Source organism: Myotis davidii, unplaced genomic scaffold (assembly GCF_000327345.1).
Source record: "Myotis davidii unplaced genomic scaffold, ASM32734v1 scaffold187, whole genome shotgun sequence".
Classification (NCBI taxonomy): domain Eukaryota; kingdom Metazoa; phylum Chordata; class Mammalia; order Chiroptera; family Vespertilionidae; genus Myotis; species Myotis davidii.
In genome coordinates, this window is record NW_006383018.1 from 2,042,897 (window position 1) to 2,054,395 (window position 11,499).

The 11,499-nt window shown below is 45.2% G+C and overlaps 1 pseudogene; it reads left to right on the plus strand.

Annotated features, from left to right (window-relative positions):
- The first annotated feature begins 7,909 nt into the window (after window positions 1-7,909).
- Window positions 7,910-11,499, plus strand: part of LOC102758251 — a 6,282-nt pseudogene continuing 2,692 nt past the window's right edge.

An 11,499-nucleotide genomic window follows, 5' to 3' on the forward strand; every position in this document is an offset into this window, starting at 1 on the left:
CAGAAACAGTCCCTAGTCCTAGACTCTGCCATTAGTTGACCTTGACCTTGAAAAGTCCCACAACTCATTTTCATTTCGTGTAACATGGTTAAAATTAAAAGGCCTCTAAGTCTCTTGCCAGAAACTTTATGACTTTGTGGCAGATTATAATCAGGACTGAGGAGTTCACAGTGTTTTCCGTCCATGGATGCCTCTCCGCCCCTCAGAATATGGGGTTGGTCTTTCTTCCTTCTCACTGTCTTTTTCTTCCTCCTTCTGCCACTGCCCTGCCTCCATTCAACATGAGCACCCATTATTCTCCAGTAATAATAGTAACATTTATTCAACACTTTCCATGTGCCATAAACTTCATATTCATTATCTCCTTTAATCCCGACAACTACCTTAGGAAATAGGCTAATTTGTTTTCTAGACCATGAGCCTGAGACTCAGACAGTTTTCCTTCACTCTACTTCTGACTGCTATAGTTCAGTGTGTACAACAGCACAATCATTAAACACGCTGGATGAAGTCCTTGGCCATGGTGACAAGGATAAAAGGCTCGTATGAGTGATCTTCTCACAATGTCTCAGCTCATGATTCTTTTTTTAAGCATGGTTGGTATACAACATTATATTGGTCATATTACTTTCAGGTGCACAATACAGTGATGTGACATTTTTATACCTTACAATGTGATCACACCATTAACTCCAGTAATCATCTGTCACTGTGGTAACTTATCACACTATTATTGGTTATATTCCCTTTCCCATTTCACCCTCTCTCCCCCTCCCTCTGGTAAACATCCCTTTGGTCTCTGTTTCTATAAGCCTATTTTTGTTTTGTTTATTCCTTTGTCTTGTGTTTTGTTTTGTTTTTAGATTCCACATATAAATGAAGCCATGTGGTATTTATCTTTTTTTGCTAACTTATTTCACTTAGCATAGTATCCTCTCCATCGATGTTGTCAAAAATGGCAAGATTTAATTCTTCTTTATGTCAGCTCATCACATAAATTTACTTAAGCAAGTCACTGAAGTGATGCCTGAAGCTTTTGTGAGGCTATGAAAGCTGCTTGGGGAAGCAGCCTGCCTACAGTGGGTTCACAGTTTGTGTTTCAACAATCGTGAGAGTTTGGGTGTGATGATGTGTCAACCTTAACCAAGGGCAAGATTCCACACTCAAGAGAACTAATAATCAACAGGTCAGGAACCAGAGACAAACATGTTAGTAACAGAATAACCTTCCCTTTCGGATCTATTGATTATAAACTGCTCTTATTCTTTTGTGCATATATTTTAAGCTCACAATGATATCGTGAAAGTTAAAGAAACTTATTGTGGCTGTAAAAAAGCAAGAAGGCTTTGTAGCGATCCTTGAGCAGGCCGTTTACTGTAGACCTCATGAACATTCTTTAGACCTTGGAATATGCTCAAATACCGTAACAGCAAGACAAACACAAAGAATGCCATCTCTCTCTCTCCCCCACCCCACCCCCGCAACCCCCCAACCAGTGAGTTTGAGAAAGACGGGTAAAACAATGTAAGTTTAGGGAAGCAGCAGAGCCAAAGGCCCTAGAGGAGTGGTTCTCAACCTTCTGGCCCTTTAAATACAGTTCCTCATGTTGTGACTCAACCATAAAATTATTTTTGTTGCTACTTCATAACTGTAATGTCGCTACTGTTATGAATCGTAATGTAAATATCTGATATGCAGGATGGTCTTAGGCGACCCCTGTGAAAGGGTCGTTCGACCACCAAAGGCGTCGCGACCCACAGGTTGAGAACTGCTGCCCTGGAGTATGTGCATTTTTACTGAAAAGGTCTCTGGCGCCACCGTGTGGCCACATAGTGCCGCATCCCATCACTGACGAGCTCCAAGGTAGCTGCCCATTTTTCTCCAACAGCTAACTCCATCGATTACTCTTTTTCTTGTATCTGCAATCTCTTTCTGCAGTTCTCTTATTCTCAGCCTATAAGACTCTCATCTCTCACCCTTAAAAGACTCTTCTCCAACTGCTGCCCCAACTCCCTCCATTTCTTACCCAAACTTATTAAAAGTATGTAGTCATTGTCCTCACTCTCTCCTTCTCCAGTTCCTCCTTGATGCACTCAGCCACCCTCACTAATTGTTCTCATACAGTTAGCAAAGTCCTCTCAAATGCTGAATCCAACTGACTCTTTTTCCTATCTTATTTGGCTTTTTTAAAATATATTCGTAATGATTTCAGAGAGAAAGGGAGATGGGGGAGAGAGAGAGAGAAACATCAATGGTGAGAGAGAATCATCTATTGGCTGCCTCCTGCACATCCCCACACTGGGGATCGAGCCCACAAGCCCGGCATGTGAATCCCCAAGGTAACCTTCATTGGATAAATATTGATCAGCTCCCCACTATATCCTATGCTCCTTCCTAAGCCTGAGGAGTCAAACGGAAAGAAATGACCCCCACCCCCAACAGTTTACAGTCTGGCAGAGAGGCTGAGTGTAAGGTAAGGAGAGTGCAAAAGAGGCATCTCAGTCTCTTGGTTCCCATACTGAACCTCCCCATGCTCCCCTCCCCCTACAACAAAGTCTTCCCAATTCTTCATCACACACCCTATCCATGAATACATTCCCAATATACTTATAAATATATGCATATATTTACTATTATTGGCTAATATCTCAATATAATAAGGTGATATTTGTCATTATCTTTACTGGATATAAATCCACATTTCAAAGAATCTTCTGGATGGCTTCCAAAAAATTACTTTGTAATAAAACTGATAAAGAGATTTAACATGGAGTAGGAAAAAATGCCAGCTCAAGGGTGTGGAAAAAAGGGAACTTTTATACACTGTTGGTGGGAGTGTAAATTACAGCACTATCGAATACAGTATAGAGCAGTGGTTCTCAACCTGTGGGTCACGACCCCTTTGAGGTCAAACGACCCTTTCACAGGGGTCGCCTAAGACCATTGGAAAACACATAGATAATTACATATTGTTTTTGTGATTAATCACTATGCTTTAATTATGTCCAATTTGTAACAATGAAAATACATCCTGCATATCAGATATTTACATTAGGATTCATAACAGTAGCAAAATTACAGTTATGAAGTAGCAACGAAAATAATTTTATGGTTGGGGGTCACCACAACATGAGGAACTGTATTAAAGGGTCGTGGCATTAGGAAGGTTGAGAACCACTGGTATAGAGAATTCTAAGAAATGTAAAAATAGAACTACCATATCATCCAGCAATTCTACTTCTTGGGATATATCTGAAGGAATGAAATCACTATCTCAAAGAGACACCTGCACCCCATGTTCATTGCATCATTAGTTACACTAGCCAAGACACAGAAGCAACTTAAGTGTCCAGTGAAGGATTAATAGATAAAGAAAATGTGGTATTATTCAGCCATAAAGAAGAAGAAAATTATGCTATTTGTGGCACCATGGGTGAACCTTGAGGGCATTATGCTAAGTTTAATAGGTCACACAGAGAAAGACAGATATGCCAGTTATACGTGGAATCTAAAAAGATAGAAACAAAAACTAAACTCTCAAGGGCCTTCCATGGGTGTGTGGGTACAAACAAAGGTAAAAGAATGTTCCTCATAAAATAAGTAACAAAAGGATGTGTGTCACAGTTTGGGTACATGATGTCTAGACATTCATGGACTCCATATTTATGTGCCCTATAAAACGTTACTGGGACTCAAGGGTAAAAGTCCATCCCACAGGCATTTGCCATGAGTCGGATCCATCAATCGTTAAGTTACGAGAGACCCAAAGATAAAAGTAGCAAGGTCTCTGCTCTCCTAAAGCTCAAAATTTAAAGAGGGAAACAGAAACACATAAAAATTTCCAATACAGGCGGACTCTGAAAAGTGCTACAATATAGCATCAAACAAGCTAGGGTATTGGCTAAGCTACTATAACAAAGAGCACCAAAATCGGGTGGTTTGAAGAAGAGAGTTTATTTCATTGTCATGTATTGTTTGATATGGAGATGTGGGGAAATGAGGAATTGCCTGGTTTAAGTAATATTATGAAGATGGTAAAATCGGTCTTCTTGGCCCCAGTGCTCCCCGCCCCTCCCCCAAATTATAATCCCTTCACAACCACCAGCATAAGGCTTCACTATCCTGACATGTCATTCCCAATTGCAAAATATACTTTCATAAAAATACTGAAATAGTCATTCAGAGTAGGATGTAAATAAAAGGCTGAATGTAGTACCATTCCCTGGGCCTTCAACCTTTTGATCGATCACAACAGATTTAAAGACAATAGAATACATTTTGTCATGAAACTTTGGGCATCGTTAAGCAGTATTTGGGCTCAGATGAATCTGTGAGCCTTGAAATAAACCACTTATTCTTTTTTAATATATTTTCATTGATTTCAGAGAGGGAGAAGGAGAGAGAGATAGAAACATCAATGATGAGAGAGAATCATTGATTGGCTGCCTCCTACATGTCCCCTATTGGGGATTGAGCCTGCAACTCAGGCATGTGCCCTTGATCAGAATCGAACCTGGGATCCTTCTGAAAGAATAAAAAGTGCTACAAGCCACACAAACTTCCCAGGCTTCCCCCGCTAGAGACAGGAACAGGGGGAGTGCAGGCCTTGAGACTGTCCCCAGAGATAACCAACCGTTGAGATAAGCAGGTTGTAAAAACATCAGGCAGGAATAAGGAGTGCTCCTTACTCCCTCCTGCATGCAACCCCCGCCCCCCCAACGTGTAATTTTTGCTATAAATATCTGGAAAACTCTCTGCTCAGGGCTCAACTCCTCTTCTCCTGCGTGAGATATGAGCTGAGCCCCAGCGCGCTGGAATAAAGCCTCTTGCTGTTTGCATCAAGTGACGTCTCCTGCGGTTGATTGGGGTTGCCGTCGGTCTGCGGGACAGAGTGAGGGTCCCATTTCGGGGGTCTCACACTTCAGTCCAAAGGTCGAAGCTCTATCCACTGAGCCAAACCAGCTAGGGCTAAACCACCTATTCTTAAAACCCACCTAGAACAGACGTTGACTGATAACTGTGTTGGTGAAATATATGAAGAATTTTTTAAATCTCGAATCCCAAAGGTAGACCTTCTCCCTACCCCCAACCAGCTTCATACACAGACACTGGAGATGAACTGACCATATACTTTGAGCATCACTCTAACAGTAGATCTTGAACTAGTAAAGAGAATTTGTCTATGAGGCTAATTGAATCAGAAGATTAGGCCAGTAGAACTTCCCCATGTCTGTGCTAAAACAATCATTTCAACAAAATATTTCTCCATGAACTTTAGGTAACTTTGGCCTCATCTTAAAATGTCTGACCATTCTTACACAGGAGGAAGTAGACTTGGAAATACTGTTGATCATCATGGAATTACTGTGCCCTTGTCATCCTCTTATAATTTACTATTGTTCATTGTGATTATCTTTAATAGTGTGATCATTTTTATTTTGTAACAGAGTGAAATGCTCTGGTTCCATCTAGTTCAAGTCTGTGCTGTTTTCAGGGCCTTCAGGCTAATAGCTCCACTTTAGACATGCTAATCATTAGAGGAATTCTGCTTGGGGCTTGAGTCCTTCCCATTTTCCCTTCCTTGACCTGAAAGAAGCCTACTCTGTTCTTTCTTAAGATGGATTTGAGGAACCACTAGGGTCTCATCTTCTTAGTTGCCACCTTCTCGATCGATAAAGCTTTCCTTACTCCAAACCCTGACATTTTTACTTCTGGCCATTGCGAGCATTGGGAACATGGAGATTGGACTGGTGACAATTCCTTCTCACACACCTTGTACTCCATTTACTTCTTAAATGGCACTCCCATCAAGTCCTAAGATTAAGTTGCTTATTGTTCAGGTAAAAGTACTCATGGATTCTAAATTATTACATTCTCTCCATGACACTGAAACAGGAATTTTTAGGGGTGAAAAGTAGGAAATTTTTGAAATTAAGGGGACCATAGAAGAAACACAGGGCTGCTGAGCAGCAGAAGGTATAGTTCCATAGGATAGGGGAGCGGAAAAGCTGCAACAGGTACCTTTCCAAAGAATGAGGGAGCTGGGAACAGCAGAAGGTCTATATTTACAAAATAAAGGGAAGGAAGCCCAAAGGGAACAGGACAACAATAAGGAAGGAGGGGAGGAAAACCTCACATGTCCCACGTGAGGTTTGACCTTTGAGCTCAGAAGTTACTATAGTAACCAGTCCAAGGACATAGTGACCAATCAGAGGGGCTATCAAGGCACAAAGACCTACAGCCTTTGTAAACCATGGAAACGAGGACTCAGTGGGATTCTTTCCCCCTCCCCACGTGGGAGTCTGTACTTGTTCTTCAATAAACTTCCACCTTTGCTACACCACCTTCCATCTGTGGATTCATTCTTCAACTCCTATGGACAAAGAGCCCGGGAACCAGTCTACCCAGGGGAACACCGCATGTTCCAGTCCAAAAATTTCGCTTCAACATGTTAGTATAGAACCACCAATTTAGTATTTGACCCCAAATAACACCAAAGAACTGTTTTGTTAATATGCTCTCTCACCACAGTTTATCACAAAATATTCTGAGTGACCCAAATTAGTCTGTAACTCAGTTAAATTCCTGTTCTAAAATCCTCTAGTTTATATGAGTTATACCCAAAATAACAGTCTGCTCTTCAACATTTATAATAGCATTAACACTGTTTCCCACGTCACACTGGTTTCGAAAAGTATGTGATATGAGGCTGACTCAGAATATTTTCAGGGGCTTAGGCTTTGCATTTTTCCAAAAAAAAAAAAAAATTTTTTTTTCTTTACTTCAAACCCAAATCACAGGTCATTTTTACGCAGAAGTTGCTTCTGTAATATTTACTCATGACAAGTCAAAGAAGTTCTTGAATACCATCTTTTTTAAAAATTGTAGACACTATTATAGATAGCCCCCATTTTTCCTCTTTGCCCACCTCCACCCAGCCCCTAACCCCCTTACCAACTTTTGTTAATTCATAGGTAACCTTTATCATATCTATAACTAATTAGTAAACCACCTCACATTTTCAATCATTTTACTTTGAAACATACCATATTAATTCACCACCATAAAATACTGAACAACAAGAAAAATAACTTTCAGAAGAAGTTGGGAATAAAAGTGTTGGCCTAATTATAAAACCAAAATATTTGGAGTTTGATTTTAATTATTTTAATTAGAAGGGGGAAAGCAGTTTTAAGAGGAGCTTGCCATAATTAGCTAATTTATATTAATAATTCTTTGCCCCCTTCATGTGCAAAATAAATTTTGAAAAAAGAATGACCTTTGTTCTACCAAATCTTAAAGAATGAAAGCATATTGCTTTGTTTGACCATTGAAGGCCCATAATAATTTTTAAAATTCAACAATGCCTAGACACATTTAACAAAATGTCTTCTTTGTAGCCTGTTCAATAAATACACACACATAGATTTTTTTCTTAAAGCTTTTTTAAATGGTTACTTTCTAGTTTCACTAGAAGTGAAAAGTGTAAAATTCTATACCTACCACAAGGTGTCAGTCCATGGTAATTTAATCTTCCTTCGAAGGAAGATTAAATTACCCTATGGAAAGTCAATGACTACAAAAAAACAAACAAACAAAAAACCCCATAAACATTAAAGCAAGGGTCCCAGGCACCCTTTCTATGAGTAAAGGACAATCACGGAAAATGAGGTGAGCATTGATTTCCTTTGCTTTTTCCAATCAGACTAGTTCTGGGAATACTGTACACCAAATCCCCAGATGTTGCAAGCAGGCCTGACATGCTCCCTGAGGCTGGTGCCAAGTTAGAGGAGTAAATCCCTGGTTCAAATTTGTCTCCACATCCCTCATATTTTAAAAACAACCTAAAATGTTACTGACAGTGAGGCAGAATAGCAAGAAGCAAGGAAAATTCGTGGGGAAGTGAAATATGGGTCCCGAGACAAGAAAATTCAACAAGGCCAAACAATTTGGACAACTTACAGCCAGCTTGTGAGTCGCAAGACCTTATCTTTCCCACCAAAGGACACTTGAAAGCAAATGATTGATACCCTCCCTGCCCTAACCATAGAATACAGAGCTGAACATTTCCCTGGTCCGGGAAATAGAGAACAAAGACCCAGTTAATGCCATGTGTGCCAGCTAAACCCAAGAGCTAACGAAGTGGGGGAACAAGTAACAAAAAAACCATAAAGCCAGGCAGACCTAAGATTAAAGCAAAACAGACCAAATATAATCCACAACTCCCCTATATGCTCATTTTGATGCATCCGCATATTAAAAACACACCTGGAGAGCTAATGAATATTCTGCAGAAACCCTGCCCTAAGAGTCTCATCTGCAAAAAAAAAATGAAAATAAAAGGAATATAAAGCTCTCAGGACAAAGAAGGCTCCCTAGAGCACGCCCGTCCCCTTCTTGGGCATGAACTTTTTATTTTTTCCTAAACTCTAAAGGTTCCCACAAGACTTGCAAACAGGGGAGCAACGGGCAGCGGCAGCCCGGCCCAGGCTCACCCCCATCCTGTCTCCAAGGCCCCCCTGTTCTCTGGCTTCCCAGGGAGCTCACGGCAGCCCTGTCCTGGCTCACTTCTTCCTGGGACGTTTCTAGGAGCCAAAGCAGGGCACCACCTGGCCTCTCCTGCTGCTGCTCCTCCCCTAAGTCCCTCCGGCCGCACTGCCCCAGCTGTAACCCATGTTCTCTCAGTCACCTGGGCTCGGGCTGTGAGATCCTTCCCGCAGGTCGTCCAGAGCCCACACGCTCCACCCGGCCCTGTCCGGTAACAGCAGCGGCTCTGCTTTAGGATTGGGGTGCTGGGTTAGGGGATGAGAGGGTGAAGGGAAGGACTAAACCTGGGGTTTAAGGGCTTAGTCAGCTAGGGGCTGGGGTGTGAGGCTTATGGGTACAAGATTTGGACAGCTGAAGGGGGCAGTCACTCTCAGAGACTCAGATTTGGATTCCTCAATTCCTGGAGCTTAACAGAAGCCAGCTGAGGGGCGGGCAGGGGGGATCTGCTCCTGCACATCTCCTCCCCGCCTCCTCCCGGCGCCAGGCGGAGTCACAGCTCAATTACAGAGCGATCTACCTGAGCGACCAGGAGGGACAGCGGAGCAGGCGCGTGACACCCAAGGGTTGACAGAAGCAGCTACACTGTCACTGCAGAGAAGGGGGGAGACGCTGCGAGGGCTGAGAAGCCAGAGGGCAAAAGTCCCCCCGCCCCCCGTGAGGAACCCCCAAATCAGAGCACTACAGCCGGGATAAAGAGCCTGCACAGCATCTGGCCTCGAAAATCAGTGGGGACTGTGTCTCTAGAATCCCAGGCGCCCTCCTAAAGGCACTCACCTGGGCTCTGGTAGAGGACCCGCGACTCGGGCCTACAGAACCGTAAGGAGGCGATCTGGGGGGCGAGGTTCTGAGGAGAGATCTGGAGGGTTGGCTACTGAGGCCGCTGAGTCCACATCCCACCCGCCCTCAGGCACCGGCTCCCAGGGTCGGGCACTCCTGTTCTCACAGCACCAGCTGGGTGGGGGTGGGGGTGGGGAGAGGGCGGTGCACCAACCCTGTCCCCCAAACACCACCCTGCCCGGCTGCATCCCACACAAAGGACTGTTGGCTTCACCCAACAGGGACCTGGGGTGCACTCTTCTTCTTACGAAGCGACAGAAAGACTCTCAGAGAGAGAGTGGCTTTGGAATGGAGGCCAAACACGGGCCCCTCCCCTGGGTTAGGCAGGCGCCGCCCCCAGCAGAAGACTCCCTGGTCAGGGGTCCTGGCCCGCAGCAGTGGAGGCGGTGCGGCGAAGGGGAGCTGTGCAGCTTGCTCCCCTCCCCGGGGCCAGCGCCGGGGGCGCAGCTCAGAACTGGAACCTTCGGGGCAACTGCCTCGGAGCCTCCAGGCAGGGTTCCTGTGCAGCTCGCTCTCCTCCAGAAGGCTGGCGCCACCCCCGGCGGAGGCCTGCCTCGATCTGCTCCTCCAAGTCCGTGTGTGTGTGTGTGTGTGTGTGTGTGTGTGTGTGTGTGCAGAACTAAGGGAAGGAGTGCAGCTCGCCCCCTCCCAAGGCCCGGGCCCACCGCCCCGTCCTGCTGAGCTCGCTCCTGCAGTGGGACAGCTGGCGGCACCAACTGAACCTGGTGTGCTCCTCAGGGGGAGCAGAGATGGAGACGCCAGCAGAGACTGAGGGGAAAGGCTCCGGACTAGGGCCACATTCTCCATTCTCCCCACCAGTGCCTGACCATCTGCCCCCAAGTAGGGGACCCACCATCCCTGTCCTCCTGAGCTGGCCGCCCTGCTCTACTGAGCTGGAGCCTTGTGGAAGTGTGAGTGGGGCACAACCAGCCTGGGTCGTGGGAGGGATAAAAAGCTGTGGTGCCCTGGTCGGTGTGGTTCAGTGGATAGAGCATCAGCCCAAGCACCAAACCGTGGTGGCAGGTTCACTTCCCGGTGAAGGGAACATACCTGGGTTGCAGGTGCAGGAGGCAACCAATCCAGGTGCCTCTCTCTCACTGATGTTTCTCTCTCTTTCTCTCTCCCTCTCTCCTCATTCCCTTCCACTCTCTCTAAACATCAATGCAGAAAATGCCATCAGGTGAGGTTAACAAACAAAAGCTGTGGTACATTTACACGATGGAATACTACTTGGTCCTTTAAAAAAAGGAAAACTTACCTTTTGTAACAGCATGGATGGATCTGGAGATAATTATGCTAAATGAAATAAGCCAGAGAAAGACAAAGACCATATAACCTCACTTATATGTGGAATCCAAAGAACAAAATAAACAAAGACAAAATAGAAACAGAGGCATGGATACGTGGAACCAACCGACAGCTGTCGGAGGGGTTGAGGGACTGAATGCAAGTGAAGGAATTAAGAAAAAAAAATTCATAATAACACATAGACACAGACACCAGTGAGGTGATAGCCGGAGGGAAAGGGTGGCCACGGTGGTGGGTGAAGGTGGGGAGGGGGAAGGGATGGGGATGGGGATGGAAAGAGACTTCGCCTGGGGCTATGGGCGCAGGATGCAGTGCGCAGATGATGCTTCATTGAGTTGTGCCCTCGAAACCTGTACCCCCAATAAATTCAGTAAATAAACACATAAGTAAAGTCAAATGGGCTAGCCGAGCTTTAAAATGCTCCATCTCAAAGGCTGGACTGACCGTGCTCCAGCATCACCTGGGAACTTGTTAGAAACGCAGAACCTCAGGCCCCGTCCCAGGCCCACGGAGCTGGGAAGTGTCTGTGGCGGTTGTGGGGGGCCGGGGGTGTTCTTATAAGCCCCGCCGTTGGTGCACGTTAACGTTTGAGAACCACGGCACCAACGTTCGTTACTGGAAGATCGCAGAACGGCGAGCAGGAGGGGGTGCAGCCGACCTCCGCGCGGGGGGCGGGCAGGGCAATTTGAGCGAGACACAAACAAACCAATCCACGGGAGCGGCCAGGTTGCAACACAGAGGAAACCCCACACGGGGCCCCGGGGACCTGCGCGGACAGCGCCTCCAGGCGGGAGGCTCCGGGCCGCG